At 51.5% G+C, this 14,263-nt stretch overlaps 1 pseudogene; it reads right to left on the bottom strand.

The window, feature by feature from the left end:
- Positions 1 to 3,081: 3,081 nt before the first annotated feature.
- On the bottom strand, positions 3,082 to 7,290 carry LOC136167459 (appetite-regulating hormone-like; annotated as a pseudogene).
- Positions 7,291 to 14,263: the final 6,973 nt, after the last annotated feature.

The raw sequence follows: 14,263 nt of genomic DNA, 5'->3' as shown, positions 1-14,263 counted from the left end.
TATAATTTATAAAACAATTTTTTCATAAGGACATTTTTGTTGTTGTTGTTTTTCCTGTGCAAACACCTTGCTCAGCCCAGGGGGTAAATATACCTGCTTCAGAGAACTGGAAGTTAGTGTTGTAGGGAAGTGATGTGGGCAGGAGATGGTGTGAGAAGGCTGGCGTGGGACCAGGTTTGGAAATGCTCGTTTTCTCAAGTGTGTCCCCTGTTTGCCTGTGATCAGTTTTATTTCTTCCAGTTGTTAACCTCAAATTGTCCTTGGCCTACTCCAAGTTGATCCCATGTCTTATGAACGAAAATGAAAAATGGAAACAAAAGGCTACCTTAGGTAGCAGGGCAAGAGGATAACATTGGTTGAGAAGCATCAGAACACGGGGGAGGCTAGGCCCAAAGCCACAGCTCTGGGTAAGTCGGAAACCTGTTTGCTATGTGACCTTGGGAAGTCACCTAATTCCTCCGGACTTCAGTCTTCTTCATCCTAAGTGGGTTTGTTGTGGAAATTAATTGAAATTACATTAAATTCATGTGAGCCGTGTTTGGGACAGTGCCTGGGGCACAGCAGGAATGCAGTAAAAGGTGGCTGTTAGGGTAACTGAATGCCTGCAGTGTGCAGATGGCCTCCAGGGAGATACTGTGTTCAGTCTTGACAGTGACCCAGGGAGGTGGGTGTTTCACCTGGGAGGAGCCTGAGAAGTTCAGTGTCATGGGCTGGATCAGACAGCTGGTGTTCACATTTGGGTCCGAGTCTGAGGCCCATAGCGTTCCACCCCACCATGCCACCTGGGCTTGCTGAGCGCGCCCCGTCCAGAGTGGGTGCTTAACATCTGTTTCTGGAATGAATGACATAGGCAAGTGGGAGAGAGGGCTTGTGTGTGCCCCCGAGAAAGGTGTAAAGCCTTGTCTTTGTGGGGCAGCAACAGGTGACCAGCATTCCTTGGAGCGTGGCACCCATCCTTCCCTGAACCCTGACTGGCTGCTGCTCCACCAGGTCAGGAGGTGGTTTCTTGGGCTGTTTGATGATGCTTGGGCCTGGGCTCCTCCTCTGGATGTTCAGAAAAGGGCCCTGGGCATTGCTAGCAACAATGAGGGTGGCACCCCTGTTAAGTTTTGGAGCTGGGATGTGCCTCAGCTCCAGGCCCACACATGGGTCTCTGCATCAGAGAGAAAAGCTGGCTCACTGGAGGTGGACTTCGCTTCCTCTCTCCCTCCACCCAAATCATTCACTGCTTTCCAATACCTTAGATTCCTCTAGGGAGGATGTGTGTGTGCCGAGTTGTGTCCAACTCTTTGCCACCCAACGGACTGAAGCCCGCCAGGCTCCTCTGTCTGTGGGATTTCCCAGGTAAGAATACCGGAGTGGGTTGTCATTTCCTCCTCCAGGGATCTTCCCAATCCAGGGACCGAACCCACATGTCCTGTGTCTTCTGCATTGGCAGGTGGATTCATTACTGCTGCACCACCTGGGAAGCCCCCCTAATGGGGATAATGCCTTTCAAACTAGGGTCATCCCTTAGAGGCAGATGCTTTCAGAGCCAAGGGCTCGGTGAGCTGAGTTGCTACACAGCCAAATGGGTGTGTGTGTTTTCCTGAGATGGAAGGGGTGTGTGTGTGGTGTGTGTGTTCCTGAGATGGAAGGGGTTTGTGTGTGTGTGAGGTGTGTGTGTTCCTGAGATGGAAGGGGTTTGTGTGTGTGGTCTGCCCAATGGACAGGTACAGAGTTGATGGTAGAGCTGCAACTTAGCTGGGTGCAGGGAGGTAAGTGAAAGAGGAAACAGGATAGCCTTTTCATTCAATCTCCCTTTCATTGAGGGTCCCCTGCATTTCCCTAAGTCATATGAGAGTTGACACCTGTTCTAAGTCAGGTGGGGCCCCCTGGCTCTGCTGCCTGAATAGGACCCTGTGAGCATTAAGCCACTATATATGTTCCTGGGGTCTTGTTAAAAAGCAGATCCTGATCTTCTAGGGCAAGGATGGGGCCCAAGATTCTGCACTTCTAAGAGGTTCCCTGATCACGGTGACATCCCACGGGCTGCGTGGTGCCTCGCTGAGGGATGGTGGTGGGCTATCAGGTGCCCATCAAGTGTAATGCGTGGTTTGCACTACAGGGCTGTGTCTTAGGTGATTGGTGGCCAGAATTTCATTGGAGAAGATACTTGGCTCCTACAGGGAGCCCTCTGTGACAAGGGTGTCTCCAGAGTGTGGACGCTACCCCAGCTCCACAGAGGGGTGTCCCGTGTGTTTCTAATGGGTGCACACATGTGGAGGCAGGCAGTGCTTCTCCCCTTGTGATCACCCATCCTTCGTCACCAGCTCGAGAGTCAGTTCACACCAAAGACCACGTGACTGATAAGGGACATTCCCCCCGGGAAGACTGGGTCTTCACTGGAATTCAGCGGTGGAACTGAAGGATCGAGGCTCACTTCAGCTGTGAGCTGGGGTTGGAAGGCTTTTGGGACATTGCCCTGGTGCCCCAGATCAATGACGGAGCCCAGGCAACGGCCAGCCTTGGCCAGGTGAGGTGGTGTCCGCTGGGCCGGGTCCGCTGGGCCTGGAGGAGGGGAAGGGGCCAGGTCGGCCGTGTCTGGCAGTGGCTCTAGCTGTTGTTCGCACCTCAATGTGTCCAGCTTCAGACTCAGGCTTTCACATTCCCAGCATCTGTTCTGCCCTTGAATGTCAGTTCAGCGGCTCTGATAGTGTCACTGGAAGTTCCCCTGCTCACACAGGCCTCACTGGTTGTTAAGAAGCTCTCCATGTACCTTTCTTTGCACTTGAGAAGCTCTGGTATTTAAAGGACCCTTGCCTGTCTTCTTTTCCTCTGTCTCACCCTTCCTTCCTCCTTTCTGTCCCCCTCCTCTGCTCCTACATCCCCCCAGTAAACTTCTCCGCTGAAGGTGTGGCTCTGATTTGGTTCTCTAAGCATGCACACCTTGCTACATGTTCATTTTTTCTCTTCCCATTGACCACAGACCAAGAATTGGCTGGCTGGGGGAGTTGTTTTTCAGTGAAATGTGAAATCTTCCTCTTTGGTGAAGTAAAGGTTTTGCACCTTCAGCATCCGGTTTGAGCATTGATTCTCGGGCTAGTACCCCTCAGAGCTGGGTGTGGTCTCGGAAGTGTTCTGGAATCCAGTGAAGCGCTTCTGGGAGAACGGAGAGGTGGCTGGTCTCAGGGTCGGTCACTTGCCGATCGGGCTTTATGAAAAGTGAGAGGTCAAGTCAAAGTGCCGTTGTCTGGGGCTTCTCGGGCGGTCCAGGGGTGCAGACTCCGCACTTGCATGGCGGGGGGCACGGGTTCCGTCCCTGGTGGGGGAACTAACACCCCACGCGCCTCCGGAGTAGCCACGCCCACCGCAAAGCCCCCCGCTTTCTCCGCTGTCCTGCTGGGGCCAGCACAGCCGGCCATTCCCCCACGGGGTGGCGGATGTGGTATGTTGTCACGGGGAGAGCACCGGCCTCCGAGTGTGGACCATGTGACTGGGGTCCATCCCCTAAAAGCGGGGGTGGGGGGGGGGGAGTCCTGGAACCAATTCCCTGCGGGTACTGAGGGATGACTGTGTTTGGGACAGAGGAATCAGAAGCTTGAGAGGCAAGGGTGGGGAGGAAAACGTCTGTTTTGTTACCCACAGGCGGATTCGCACTTGGGCTCCAGCGAAAACTTGGAGTTAACATGACCTGGGCAAGGACTTACCACGGGCTTCTTCCCCAAGGACATCCTGAAGAAACTTCCCCAGGGTCTAGCCGTGCTGGTGGGACTGAGTCCCTGAGAGCTTTGATCCCGGCGTCAAAGGGGGCACTGAACTATAGGAGGAGGGTCCAGGAATTGTCAGAGGTCTCACCCTCCCACCCCAGCTCCTCACCCCCCACCCCCATCCCAGTGGGGGCCCTGGGCTCTCAGGAGGGGGAGAGAAAAGGGCCTGGGGTCCAGCAGGCACCCCTCAGGCAAGTTACCCTCCTTCCTGGGCCTGGTCTTATTACCCCCCCACCATCTTTATCTTATTTTACACTGAAGGATAATTGCTTTAGGATGCTGTGTTGGTTCCTGTGGTACAATAGCATGAATCAGCCCCAAGTACACGTCCATCCCCCCCTCTGAAGCCCCCTCCCCCTGAAGCGCCCTCCCCCCTCCCTCTGAAGCCCCCTCCCCCTCCCTCTGAAGCCCCCTCCCCCTCCCTCTGAAGCCCCCCCTCCTCTCCAGGTCATCACAGCGCCGGGCTGAGCTCCCTGTGTTACGCAGCAGACCCCCACCAGCTGCCTGTTTCACACATGACAGTGTACATGCGTCAGTGCTTGTCCTCACCATCTTTCAGGGCTTACTTTGTACCCTCTGTCCTTACCACTGAGGAGGTTACTGATAAAAGCTCTGGGGTCCCCTGGAGTGAGTTTCCCCCATCTCTGCAGCTCTGAAAGGCAGAGGTTGAATGGCCAGTGCTGAGTTTCGGACGCCGGCAGGGTGATCGGGGACGGGGCTCTCCCTGGAGGACACAGCACGAGCCCGGGGAACGGTGTCTGCCCTGCCTCCTTCCCTTCCCAGGGGGTCTTTCTCTCGACTACACAGGCCTTTCCTTGTCCTGTGGAAAATCGGACAGGAAGCTGGCGTTTTCCTAGAAGGATGCTCTGAGCCAAGTTTGCTCTTCCTGTGCCCCGTCTCTTCCTCTCTACAGGGAGGGTACCCCACGGGCCCTACTTTCTCAGCAGCCTATGAGGTGACTTGAAGCTCAAAGCTGTGGGCAAGGAGGAAGGAGCCGTTTGTGGCCATGTCACCGTTTCCCTCCCGGGGAGTGGAGACTGTTTACCTTCACGTTACCCCAGTGGCCACGTGGGTTCCTGGCCGTGTTGGGCACTGAGATTCTGAATGAGTCGACAGAGGGATCTTGGGGCTGAAAAGGAGCCCGTGCTCCTTCTGCCCCCTGCCCTCCACTCGGGACGTGTCAGCCCCATTTTCAGGTGAAGCAGCGAAGACCCTAAGAGGTTGTATGACGTGCCCGGGCTGCAGAGGGAGGTGGTGGCAAGGGCCAGACGGCAGACTGGACCCCCAGCCCTGCAGCCCCTGTGAGCCCCGGTGCTGCTGCCACTGCGCCTGGCATGCAGCCCTCATCCTGGTCAGGCTCAGGCCGAGCCCTTACCCTCCGGATAGGAGCCACTGTGGCTCCCATTTCACAGATGAGCAGAGACGCTCAGAGATGTTAATAAAACATATGTGTTGGTTCCCCATTTGAAGCGAGTGATGACGTCACTGATGTGGGGGGACCTAGAGCCCCTCTGTCCCCGCTTCAGTGCACACTCATTCCCCCCCACCCCCGGCTGATGCGTGTGCTCGGAGGACCCAGGCAGACCTTGCACAGCTCTAGGAGCGCCAACCTGGAGACCTGCCACGCTGGACTACACCCTGGAGTCAGACGAGGAGCAGCTGACAGAGGGGCAGTGGCTGCTGGATGGGAGAGCGGCCCCAAGGGGCTTGAAAAGACCCCTTTGGCCTCAGGGTCATCTGGTGAGTGGGGGTTGGGTGCACTGGGGGTGGGACTTGGTCTCCAAAGCTTCTAGGTCTGAAACTCCACTTTGGGAAACAAGTTTGGAGGGTGTGGAGGGGCCTGCGATGATCGAGACGGGACCCCAGGACTGGAGGGGTTGGGAGAGCAGAGCCAGGGTCATGGCCTGTGTCAGGGCCCCCTCCACCTCCGAACTTGCAGACTCCCAGTTCTAGCTGAAGCACTGCCTACCGTTCCCTCTGTGGAAACTAGAAACTTCTGCATCTGAGCTGGCTTAGGGCTTCTCTGGAGCTTGCCATGACCTTGACCTTCTCTTCCTTGCCCTGCTGGACCTGGCTGGTGCAATGGGAAAGTACCCTCATTTTAGTCTAAGGATTTGCAGACTGGTGTTGAGGGGGAATGTGACAGGTGGGATCTCACACGTGGTGGGAGGAGGTGCTGGTGAGGGTCAGAGGGTGTGGGTTGGGGATTTCACCCCTGACTCACAGGGATCAGGGGAGAGGCTGGGGGTCGGTGGAGCAAGTCCGAGGAGACTTCCTGGGCCACCTGCTCTCTCTGCCAGACGGGTGATGGGGATACAGGGCTTGGGGACTGGAGTCCCCCCAGACCATGGGTCCCACCTCTGCCCCACACAGGCAGTGGCCCCTCAAGCCAGTGAGCTCTCCCAGCTGAACCTCTGTCCTTTGTCTCTAAATAAGGGCCTAAGACCAGCCTTAACGACCTCACAGGCGGTTGTAGAGGTTAAATGCTAAGCAGGAGGGTGAAGCAGCGGAGAGACCGAGGTGTGGGCAGCAGCACAGTAGTTACCAGGCTCCCCGGGGCGATTCTGATTTCCCTGCACGGAGGTGTATTTCTCGACATTAACTCTTGTTGGGGCCATTCACCGGTTTTCTAAGCACGCACACCTCCTTGCACCCACCTTCCCCACACAGGTGGGGAACTCATAAAATGCCTTCACACCCTCTTTCTCCTAACCCTCTTTGCCCCTCCGTGCACAATTCACCAAAGTCTAAGCAAGCCTGGTGGGCTCCATTCTCATCTATAGGTGGGCTTTGGTCCACCTGTCCAGGGTGCTGCCCCCCATAAGATAAAATCAGATAAGGTCTGCGAGGTCCCTGAGTCCATCAGAAGGTTTTCTCCAGGGAAACGTCTCCAGTCTGTGAGCAGTGCTTTCTTCCTGGTGTCTGTCTGCCGGCTGCCCTTTGCGATCACCTGGTGTCTGCTGGCACCTCCCTTCCCCTCTGCTTGGGGTTGATCCTGCTGCCGCACAGTTACTTAGGTATTTGCCTGCTGATGGGCAAAGACCTCCCAGAGCCCAGTGGTACAGAGTCCATTATCCCCTCCACTGCCGGAGGCATAAAACTGCAGAGACCCACCTGGATTTCCAGTTTATCTTCTGCACTTTCTGCCTGACTTCTGGGCCAAGCCAGCCTCCCAGCGCCTTGGGGCTTCAGCGTGACGGCTGGCTTCTTGGATTCCTTTCTCTGCTGGAAAGAGGAGGTGTTCTCCTTAGGACTCTAACCCCCCGTCCGTCCAGCAGAGTGAGGTATGGGCTGGCGTTTAGACCCAGAGGCCTCCTTTGTGCTCTGGGGGAAGGCTGAAGCCCAGAACAGATGAGCCCAGGTCACACAGCTCAGGGCAGGGCTGGAAGGAGTGTCCCATTCAGAATGCGGGGCTCGTGGGGAGACGTCGCACCTACACTTTCTGATGTTTGAGGCTCAGGGAGCTAGGGCCCACCACGGCCAAGTCCACCCAGAGTGTACTGAGGAGCAGCAGGCTGCAGACGGTCCCCGGGGCAGGCATGGGGACCTGGCTGGGGACACACGGGCCTGGAGGAGGGACTCCGGGCCACGTGCCTCCCCTCCCCTCCCCTCCTTCCATCCCCTCTGGCCCCGCGTTCCATCCTAGTGCCCCAGCCCTGCAATCAGCCCCAGGGCTCCGACCTAGACCTGGGGCCGCGACTGCTGAGCAGACAGCTTAGTGCGCCTCTGTGCCTGCCTCCCCTAGTAGGAGCAGTGGGAGGACGTGGGTGCCCCCTGCCAAGAATGTTCATTCAGAGGCAGAATGTTTGACAGTGGGACTCCCCATGTCCTCTGTCCCAGGCCCCAACGAGGGACGAGGAAGCTGAACCAGCAAGGTCCCAGGAGACTGTGTTCAGATGGCCCTGCAGACGCTCAGCTGTCAGGGCGAGATAAACCCATAAAAACAGGTCCCCGCAGAGGAGAGCCGCCAGAGTGCCCGCCTGGGTTCGTTTACTTGGCTGTGCCGGGTCTTCACTGCTGCATGGATTTTTCTCTGGTTGTGGCGAGTGGGGGCTCCCATGTTGAGGACACGGGCTCAGTAGTCGTGGCACATGGGTCCATGGCTCCTCGGCATGTGGCATCTCCCCAGAACAGGGATCGAACCCGTCTCCTGCGTTTGCGGGAGGATTCTTTTCCACTGAGGCACCAGGCAAGTCCGTTTTAAACTGCAGTCCCATCTCAGGGCAGCCCAGCATCTGGGTGCTGATTAACATTCCCTGGGAACTAAAAATGCTCATGACGCCCTCTGGGTAGAAATCAGCAGCGGAGGTCAGATGCCCTGAGACTGCTGGGGTGGCCTGGGGCAGCCGTCTGCTCCTCCTGTCCCCAAGCGTGCCCAGCCCTGGCTTGGGTGGGGGGGGCGGGTGGCCTTGGCCTGTGCGGTTCCTTTCCTGCGGGCACAGGATCATTTGATCTCAGGAGCTCGTCCTGCCCCGGCCTTCGCTGCTCTCCATGAGGGATTCTGCTCTGGCTCTCATAGCCTCAAGCCTATAGGACTCCAGCTTGTGGAATTTTCAGGCCTCTCCCAGGGAAGCCCATTTTTCAGATGAAGAAACTGCAGGAGAGCTGAGCAGGGACCATCTCCAACACGGGCTGAACTCCGTCGCTTTCTTCTGGGTGGTGCCGATGGCTCGGCTCAGCCTTTCCTGACGTGTGGGCTGGTCTCCCCAGTCGCAGCCAGGCTCTGAGAGCGAGCAGAGGGGCCCTGGGGCAGGGCTGGGACCTGGTGCTGGCCCAGGTGACCACACACACTGGCCTTGGGGGAGTCAGCGTCCCCCTGCTCAGGGCTGCCTCTCAGAGTGGCTTTCAGGATTAACTGAGGTGATGGGTGTGAAATCCTTTACAACCTGTCAAATGTCATGCAGATAACAACTATTTTTTGTACTCCGGCCAGCCTGTGCTAGGTCAGATGTTCTCGGATGAAGAGTGTGTCAACCATGTGGGGGATTCCATGCCTGCCCCGGACCCCTTCATGACACAGGACGCTCGGGCGAGGACTCCTGAGGGCTCGGTGAGTTGGCTGCGTAGACCTTCTAGCGTTTTGGAGGAGGAACTCACTTCTGACCGGGCTCTGGCTGGGAGGGAGGAGGGGCCTCAATGGCAATGCAGCAGAGCTTTGAAGGGAAGCCCTGCGGCAAGCAGCGGGCAGGAGCGGAGATGAACAGCACGCATGTGCAGACGGTCTGGGGCCCCAGTCAGAAGGTGGGATGCTCAGAGGGTGGCAGAGGTGGGGATGGATCGTAAGGAAAGGCCTCGAAAGAGATGCCGGGTGAGGATAAGCACAGTTTGGGAGCTGCTGGGACAAGGTGTTGAGGCTGGATCTGGAGGAGGGAGGCTACAAAGGCTCCTGAGGGGAAGGGTGACCCAATACAACCTTAAAGACCCAGGAGGCTGCACCTCTCATTTCATGAGGAGAAAAGCGAAGGCCCTGAAGACCAGTCTCCCCAGAGCCACGCAGCCCTCAGCAGCAGTGCTGGCTGCCCACCCAGGCTCTGAGCATGACAGAATTGGGGTCGGGGAGCCAGCAGACTGGAGGTCATCAGGTGACCTCCTGACGCAGATGGACTTCAGGGGCCCCTGTGGAGACTCCAGGGACAGTGTGGGCCCAGGAGGCGCTGGCTGAGCCCCCTCAGGGCACTGCAGGGGCTGAGAATCAATACCTCTGCTGGGAAGCTTCTCTCCACCAGCGCACCCACCGTGGAGGCTAGAACCCCTCCTTCAGTCCCAGCAGAGGGTAAGCGTGTCACCCGGAGGCCTTCGCCCGTGGGGGCCACCTGAGCTCAGGCCTGGGGGCCCAGAAGGCCTGAAGATGGGGCAGGGTGGGGAGACACACCCCCACAGGCAAACACCCACGCTCTCTTGCTGTGTTATCTCTGAAAACAGAAATGTGCCTGTGGGTTGGAAACCACTCCAAGCACATCCCGAAGAGTTGAGGCTGGGTTGGGGAGGAAGGAAGGGGTGAAGGATGTCAGAACCACTGAGGGAGCGGAAGCGGCGCCCGGGAGGTACCTCACTGCATACCCCCAGCCGTGGGACTGGGGTGGGAACCCACTCAGATCTGGACCCAAGAGGCCTTTGGAGGAGAACAGTGTAACTTAAGTCAATGTTAACTGATGCTGAAGCTGAAACTCCAATACTTTGGCCACCTGATGGGAAGAACTGACTCATTTGAAAAAACCCTGATGCTGGGCAAGATTGAAGGTGGGAGGAGAAGGGGATGACAGAGCATGAGATGGTTGGATGGCATCACCAATGCGATGGGCAAGAGTTTGAGTAGGCTCCAGGAGTGGGTGATGGACAGGGAAGCCTGGAGTGCTGCAGTTCATGGGGTCACAAAGAGCTGGACATGACTGAGCGACTAAACTGAACTGAAGATAAACTCCATCTCCACATATATTTTGAGGGCAACCCTGGTGGCTCAGATGGTAAAGAATCTGCCTGCAATGCAGGAGACCTGGGTTTGATCCCTGGATCGGGAAGATTCCCTGGAGAAGGGAATGGCAACCCACTCCAGTATTCTTGCCTGGAGAATCCGCATGGACAGAGGAGCCTGGTGGGCTATGGTCCATGGGGTCACAGTCAGACACAACTGAGCAACTAACACCACATTTATCTGAGCTGCTTATTCTGGAAAATTTCTAACATAGAAAGCAGAGTAATACAGTAAGTCTCCAAGTATTCATCATCAGTTTCGACATGTATTAGCACCTTGCTTCATGTTTTTATCCCACTTACTGTTTTTCCTTTTACGGGAATATTTTAAAAGCAAATCTCGGCAGTCATGTAATTTCGATCTTTAAAGCTTCAGTATGTATCTTTAACAGATAAAACACACTCTCTTAGTCTGTAACAGCCCCGGACCTGTACCTGATTATTTTTTTTTATTGTTCCTTTCTACGTTTACTAGCATTTTTTCCTTCAGCAATTTTTTATCACCATGATACACAGTTTGTACAGGAAAGGCAAGAAAAATACATGATTTTTTTTCTTCTTATTTTCAAAGTAAGGTCATTGTTCTAGCAACCTTCAAAATTTTTCCCCTATCACACACTCAAAGGGTTTTTAAAATATGTGTTTCAATCAATTATAATCATTATTATTTTTGATGCTTCCATATTTGAAGAGTTGACTGCTGTGTGCTTTTGACACAACCCTATTGTTTTTCGATAGCTTCCTTGTTATGACTGAGCATCTCACACTTTCGTTTTTTTCTGTCCTGTTAAGAAATCCTGGGATCATTTTGTGCGTGCCCTTCCAGCTTCTGACCTTAATCTGTAATACCTTTAAGAAATGTTGGTTTCTTTTAGTGGGAAATAGTTTTTAAAGACCACAGTCTGGGACTTCGCTGATGGTCCAGTGGTTAAGAATCCACCTGATAACGCAAGGGACACAGGTTCGATCCTTGGTCCCGGAGGATTCCACATGCCACGGAGCAGCTAAGCCTGTGCACCACACTACTGAGCCCTTGCGCCCTAGAGCCCGCGCACCACAGCTGGAGAAAGCCTGCTCACAGCAGCAAGGACCCAGGGCAGCCACAGATAAATAAAAACATTTTCTTCACAAAAGACCACAGTCTGGATGCTAATTATTTATATTGCTTCTAGGCCTTTTCAGTGCAGAGATGAGAAAAGATATAGTGTTTAGGAGAAAAATAGGTCATGAGTTAATAGTGTTATTTCCAAGTAAAACTTAAGGGGACGGTGCTTTCAGTTCTTGAGTTGTTTACTGAAATCCCTTATCTTAAAAATCTTGGTTTCTAATTACAGTAACAAATTTACTTTTCTCTTGCTCTGTCTTATGGTATCAATATAATACTTTCAAAATAAGATGACTGCAATTACTACTAACCATAGTACTACTAAATACAACCTATTAGGAATGTAGTTTAAAACACTTGACTACTTATTTTCTCTCTGTGGTTATGGATTGGGTTTGATATATAAGTAAAATTACATCCGTTCTTTCAGTTTTTAGCGATTTTCCCTCTTTAATTGTTATTTACTAAACATCACATGCTTCCAAAGTCAGTGCATAGGACGAGGTACATGTGTGTGCGTGCATGTGAGCTAAGTTGCTGCAGCCGTGTCTGACTCTTTGTGACCCCGTGGACTGTAGCCCACCAGGCTCCTCTGTCCATGCGATTCTCCAGGCAAGAATACTGGGGAGGGTGGCTATTTCCTTCTCCAGGGGATCTTCCCGACCCAGGGATTGAACCTGCTTCTCTTGGGGCTCCTGCACTGTGGAGCAGAGACTATTACCTTCCATTTCTGCTCCCTTCACTGTTTTTCTCTTTCCTCTATAGGTAACTATTTTTACTGTGATTTTTTTTTTACTTCGACCCCTGAGTTATTTAGATACATACATATTGGTTACATTTCCAAATGCTTGAAGATTTTTCCAAATATTCTATTATTGATGTCTAGGTATTTCCATTATAATCCAAGAATATGTTCTTGATTATTTTAGTTCCTTTAAATTTGTTAAAGAACGTTTGAGGGTCCAGAAATGAGTCTATCTTAATGAATGTTCCGGATGTACTTGAATGCATTTAAGTGTTGTTGGGTGAAATATTCTATGGTCAGTTATGTCAAGCTGACTGATAGGTTTGTGTATATATTCCATAACCTTTTTTTTTTTTTAAGGGATCTACTTGTTCTGCTGCCAAAAGAGGAGTGTTAAGATCTCCAGCTGGAATTGGAAATGACTTCTCTTCAGTTCTGTTTTTGTTTCACATATCTTGAAGCTGTTTTAGGTGCATGCATATTTAGGATTGTTGCCTTCTTGATGAATCGATCATTTTATTATTATGTCCTTTAAAAAAAATCCTTTATAAATATTTGTTGTCCCGAAGTCTACTTTATCGGATTCTTGTTCTAGAATCGGTTTTACGTCATTATAATAGATACTTCATCTTTCGATTAGTGTGTATATATCTTCTAAATAATTTCCATTGTTTTAATCTGCGTTCATGTTTAAACTAGGTTTTGTATAAACAGCATGTAGTTGGGTTTTCTTTTTTTTAATCTATTCTGATAATCTCGCTTGATCAGGGCTTTTTACTTGAGAGTGTTTAGCCTATTTATTGTAATCAGCTGTATAGTTTCATATAAACCTACTAGCTGTTTTCTATTTGACTCATCTGTTCTTTGTTGGCCTTTTTTCTCTTCTCATGCCCAGTTTTGGACCATTTTTTGTGGTATTATGTTAATCACTGGTGACTTATTATTCTTTGCTTTCTTCTTTTAGTGGTTGATCTAGGATTTAAAACACAGCTTCACCACAACATACCTTGAACAGATAGGATATTCCTTTTATATACTATAAGATCCTTCAAACAGAATACTTTGATTTCCCTACTGCCATTATTTGTGCTATTTCACACATTTTATTTCTATATGCTATAACCTCCACAATGTACTTTGGATAGTCAGTATTTTTAGAGATATTAAAGAAAGAAAATCTCCTACTCACCCAGATCTTTTCTATTTCTGGTGTTCCTTATTCCTTTGTATATATTCAGATTTTCATCTGGTATTATTTTCCTTCTACCAAGAAATTACTTTCACATTTCTTGTACTTCAGCTCTGCTGGTAATTCATTGTTTCAGTTTTTACTTGAAAAAGAGTTTATTTCACCTTTAAAAAAGGATATTTTCACTAGGTGTAGAATTCCAAGCCAACAGGCTTTTTTCTTTCAGCACGTCTGACATTAATCTTCTAATGCTTTACAAAATTTCTGATGAGAAGTTGGCTGCCATTGTTATATTTGTTCCTTTATCTGTAATACCTGTTTTTCTTTGGCTGCTTTTTTTTTTTTTCATTTATTTTTATTAGTTGGAGGCCAACCATTTCACAACATTGCAGTGGGTTTTGTCATACATTGACATGAATCAGCCATGGAGTTACATGTATTCCCCATCCCGATCCCCCCTCCCACCTCCCTCTCCACCCGATTCCTCTGGGTCCTCCCAGTGCACCAGGCCCGAGCACTTGTCTCATGCATCTCATCTGGGCTGGTGATGTTTCACTATAGATAATGTTCATGCTGTTCTCTCGAAACATCCCACCCTCGCCTTCTTCCAGAATCCAAAAGTCTGTTCTGTACTTCTGTGTCTCTTTTTCTGTTTTGCATATAGGGTTATCATTACCATCTTTCTTCTTGCTTTTTTAACTTCAGTTTTATTAATAGTGTGTGTGAGGTTCTCTGACTTCCTAGAATCTGTAGTGTTCTAATCCAGTTTGAAAAAAATTTGGTGTTTCTTCAAAGATTTTTGGCCTTACATGTATTTTAAATAATTCTCGGGTTACTTGACTCAAAGGGCCTTCAAAGCTTGCCTTTCTCCTGCCTGTGCTGAAACCACACTGGTGTTATGGCTATGAGTGGTTTGGCCCTACTCCTTCACGTTCGAGAGTTTGACGAACTACCTTAATATCATCTGGGGGTTTCTTTTGCTCTCCTAGTGGCTTTGTTTTTGT

The sequence above is a fragment of the Muntiacus reevesi genome, chromosome 4 (genome assembly GCF_963930625.1).
Source record: "Muntiacus reevesi chromosome 4, mMunRee1.1, whole genome shotgun sequence".
Taxonomy (NCBI): domain Eukaryota; kingdom Metazoa; phylum Chordata; class Mammalia; order Artiodactyla; family Cervidae; genus Muntiacus; species Muntiacus reevesi.
Note: the sequence above shows the minus strand (reverse complement) of the source record. Positions and strands in the feature narration are given on the sequence as shown.